Here is a 4,828-nt window from a genome sequence, read left to right as displayed (position 1 = left end):
TAATGCTGTAGGTTTGCATAGCAGCATCCTTAGCAAGTACCTGCAGCAAGACTAGGCCTCCTTCCTTTTGGGATCATTAGTCACCCCTTGAGCTGAAGGTCCTCAAAAGCCCTGTGCATGCATTTGTTCAGCAATGGTATCTTTCCAAAGCAGATATTCCAGTCCTAAACTAGAATGATGGTACAGCCTCCAACCACACCTTATTAAACCATAACATGTTCATTGCAGGTACAGCAGTGAGTAGCCCTCAGAGAAATCCTTTGGTAACCAGTGCACTGTAATGCCTAGAGGAAATGAAGGGTGAGGGGCAGAGGAAAGCTGAGGTCCTGGCTCCATCAGCTCCAAAACTCAGGGTTATCTCAAAGGAAACAGGATTTGAAGTGTCTAAACTCTTCCCTACTCTTCCTACTCTTTCCTACAGTTGATACATTCAACTGTTTGAATGTATCACTGTCCCCGTGTCAAGCTCCTGGAGTTGTCCCATTCGATATGCATTGGCATTGGGAGTTAAAGGAAACTTCATGAACAAACGTCTGATGACACAAAAAGCCATAGCCAACAAGCCAGAGGAAACTTGTGACCAAGTTAGCACCACATGAATATTTTCTCCTAGTCCTGCTCTCACTAACACTAGAATAGGACAGGCTTGATGCCTCTGAAATTGGTGAATGGGTCATTAAAGAGAGTTCAAAATTGGCACGTGGCTTCATGGTCTGTAGAGTCACATTGTCTGTTTACCAGAAGGACATACAGATTTATCCCATTTTTCAAGCTGGGTATGGACTCTGGAATTGTGTGTCACCTCCCTCTTAGGTAGAAGTGTATTTCATGGAGCCTAAAGGTCTTCTGCTTTGACAGATATTTTCTTTATTAGATCCATAGATCTAGGTCTATGTAAGATATCCTAAAGGTATTCAACTTGTCTCCACTGAGAATCTCTATATTTGCACTCAAGTAATGCTAATTTTTGGACACAGAACGCATCAGACAGTAAATCGGTAAACAAGTTTTTTCCCACAAGCTTTCATTATCTCTCAATCCTAAAAGAAGCAGTCTGCAAAACAGAAAAGCTTACAGATAATTTTACCTGAATACTCCTTCTATTCCTTTTCAATTTTACTTATAGCACTTTATCCTGGCTTTCAGAGTGGGGGAAAAATACAGGAAAAAATATATCATGTTTTAATGTCTATGGGGAAACCAAACAGCATTTGAAACATGTTGTTCTGAAATATAACTTCCTACCTGCAGTCTTTGTTTTTTCTGGAAGTGGCTAGAATCCTTGATAGCACTTGAGTTCTTAAAAGCTCCTTTAAAAACTTACTCAGTGAAAGTAAATCAAGATAAGGAATACATATGGTAACAATACTGTCTTCTGCTTGGTTTCAACTTGTTCCAGCTGTTTGCATGATGGTAAATTGCAGGGTTAGGAATACTGTGTTCATGACCCTGTTATTGGAAGTGGTAGACAGACCACTTGGGCAGTCCACCACATCCGTGCGAGCAGGTAAGGTAACAGGTAAGTCAGCATTCACCTTGCAGCAATCAAAAGAGTTACTTCAGTATAACAGAGGAAAATCCAGTTCCTCAAAATCCTTGAGGCTGCCACAGGAAAAGGTCATGATCAGCAAAAAGAAAAAAAAGAAAATAGTATCTGGATGTTCAAAGTCTGCCTGAAGTATGATTTCTCTGCCAGAAAACCCAACACTAAAGTTTAAGATAATATTTGGAGGGAAGCAGATGTACTTGGATTGTTTATTTGAAATAACTCCTCATATCTCATAGCTTGACTTTGTAAAATCTTTCTCTTACTTGAACATTTAATGTGATGACTCCTTACAGCAGTAATCATTAGTGATGCACAGACAACCACCCCAAGGGAGATGTACTTTACACTCCCGCTTGTAACTGACAGTAAAAGAAGTTGTATAAATGTATGAACTTGAATACACTATGTTGAATTCCTTATTAAATAATGGTATTGAATTCTTACACAATGTTTGCTTTTGTTGCTGGATCTCTACAAGATGTCCTAACCTTTCCCTTAGCGATACTACGCAAAACAGATACGTCACCTGCCGTGTAATGCGTATAAATATAATGGCACTATGGGCAATAACCACAGCTTAAATAAATGGCTGAGGATATGACGGTGCTCCTTCTTTCCATGATTTGTCTGTAGACTAGTTGTCAGAGGCTGAAAGGAATCTGTGCGGCACTCAGATGTATCAGAAGCTTTCGTCAGTGGAGCAGAATGTTTGGCACCCAAGGTTATCACCAGCTATATGTCTTTCTGGGATTGCCCAGGTATGAAAAACTATATTTGAACATGTCTTTAAACAACCCCACCCACTCTCCAATGTTTCATATCTCAGAAGTCCTTCAGGCTGCAACAAAGTTAAAACCAGGATTAACTCTGGTTACTGAAATTAATTGTGAGATTAGCAGAAGCAAGGCCTAAGGTGAAGCAGTTTTTTTGTTACAAAACCAGGAGTCAGCACACAGCTAACGTCACAGCCAGGGAGGGATGGCAGACAAGGTGAGGGTTCAAGGGATCAGCTCCAAAACAGCTAGCAGGCTATATGCTGGCACCTAAATTTCGCACTATCTCCCTTGCTCCTGCAAAGTGAGGAAATCCTGCTTCCAAAGCCCCTCTACCAAATACCACCATATTGCTGCAGTACCCATCTGAGTGGGGTGCATCTGTTGCTGCTGAATCCCCCTTGGAGAGCACCAAGGGAGCCCTTTTTGCCCTAATTGCAGCTTTTTTTTCCCAGGAAGCCTGAGCAGAATAGTGAGGAGCTTTCATGGGGAAGTGGATATCATGGCAAACCTGCGGTGCTGAGATCTCCTGGGCAGTGCTATTAAAAAGGCATCAGGACATATAGGTCTGTCCCTGGTGTTGTCAGTGAGCACATGAAACCAGCATTTTATTTTCCCTCCTTGTTGCTGTTTTCCACCTGCTGTATTGTAGCTACCCGATCTAAACCATGTGGTCTTTGGGCTCTTGCTGTCTCTCCCAAGGATTTTGGACTGTATGTGCAGCAAGAGGCCCTGATCTTTGCAGTCTGGCACTGCTGCAATATGGATGCTGCATTGGATCCTCAGGATTTTCAGTCCCTCTCTAGGTACAAGTGCAGCACTCACACTTGTAAAATAAATTTGAAAAAAGTATTGCAAATGCTTAAAGCTGACGTTGTACTCTTCCTGCAAATTTCTCATGGTAGAATAAATAAATGACAGAAATATTTGAATATGATCAAAGTTTAGGAAGGCTGTGATTTTTTATCTGCCACTGGGCACTAGGGATTGCAGAAGGAGAACTTGCAACAGTCAATGTTCATCAAGGAAAGAAGAATTAAGCATAATGAAATCCAGCTGCAGAAATACTATTTAGGTAAAGGATTATGAAGAGCTCTATTTCTGTAGGAACAGATGCTGCAGTGGAGCATGCAGTGAATGGAAGCATGCATCTCCCCTTGGCTGGTAGTATCCAGGAACAGATTTATCTGTGGGTTTGAACACACCAAAGAGAACCTTCTCCCTGTGGGTTGGGGTGCAAGAGTGTTGGTGGCACTGGAGGAATCCTTACAGAAGCTACAGATGGACAAATTGAGATCAGGTATCATTGTGCAGGGAAAGCTGTTCCCCCTCCACATTTCTAGGTTTTTTGAATAAAAATTTAGGACAATGAAAAAGGTTTTGAGGGGCTATAACCATAGGTCTCAGCCCTGATCTGCTGTTCCATATACTTAGCACACAGTGGGTAATGGCCTCAACAAACCTGACCAACTCACTAAGATAAATCTCTTATTCCAGGTTGCAATAACATTTGCCAAATCCAAGTACAGAAAAAAAATTACAGAAACAGGGAATAATACTGCTTATTCCCACTTTGTAAGGGAGTCTGGATAGGTAAATACAAGAGACAGAACACTGCATCCAACCGGGCTTCCCGCCCGCAATGTGAGTGCTCACTAACATAGAGCGAGTGGAGCTGTGGTGGCATGTCAGAGCAGCCCAGTTAGAGGCACCACCACACAGAGGCCTGTAGCAACTCTGTTGCAGATGCAGAACAAGCCCCTCCTCCCCATGCCCTCTGTGCCCAAGCCACATATATGTGTAAATTATGAAAACCCTGAGCCAGGGCAACAAGGATCTCCCAAACAAACACTTGTCCTTGTATTTGTTTGTATGACCATATATTTGCTGGATCTCTTGCTTATCAACTGGCTTCTGAAGTTCAAGAGACACTGTATCTTTGCTTTTCTTTGCAGCTCTGAACTATGACTATGAACACGATGAAGTGACAATGTAACACCTACGGTCAACCAACATTTTTCCTCAGAGGTAAGAAATAGCAAAAGTGTGTGGTCCTTCTTGATATGAGCTACCACAGCTTGAGAGCATAATCTTGACCAGTCTCTGTCCTCACTTGGCAATTTCATTTCCTGGGATGATGCTGCTTACTCCCCACAGCACCAGCATACACATGCTCTAAAGCAAAGAGGTATGAAAGTATATTGAAAGCAGCCCAATGAAGTTGGCCAAGAGCTGTGTAGAAGAGGAGGCTTTGATCAGTGCCATAACTAAAGCAAGGTCTCTGTCTTCTTTGAGGAAGAGGGTCTCAGAGCTGCCGGATGAAAGGGATGGGCACTTGGTGGTACACAGCAGCACTCAGAAAACAGCCCTGCCCTGTTCCTCACACTCAGTGGTTGCCAGAGCTACCTCATTATCTCATTTCAAGAGTGAAATCTGATTAGGTTTAAAAAACAATCAGTAAAATTGAAAACATTCCGATTTTCCTTATGTGGGTGAGCAAATCGGT

The 4,828-nt window shown here is 42.3% G+C and overlaps 1 long non-coding RNA gene across 1 annotated transcript; it reads left to right on the top strand.

Annotated features, from left to right (window-relative positions):
- The first annotated feature begins 2,187 nt into the window (after nt 1-2,187).
- Nucleotides 2,188-4,345, top strand: LOC116784689. Its single transcript, XR_004356201.1, has 3 exons — nt 2,188-2,307; nt 3,430-3,622; nt 4,278-4,345. It is a non-coding gene; the product is annotated as an uncharacterized LOC116784689 (long non-coding RNA).
- Nucleotides 4,346-4,828: the final 483 nt, after the last annotated feature.

This window comes from Chiroxiphia lanceolata, chromosome 3 (genome assembly GCF_009829145.1).
Source record: "Chiroxiphia lanceolata isolate bChiLan1 chromosome 3, bChiLan1.pri, whole genome shotgun sequence".
Classification (NCBI taxonomy): domain Eukaryota; kingdom Metazoa; phylum Chordata; class Aves; order Passeriformes; family Pipridae; genus Chiroxiphia; species Chiroxiphia lanceolata.
Note: the sequence above shows the minus strand (reverse complement) of the source record. Positions and strands in the feature narration are given on the sequence as shown.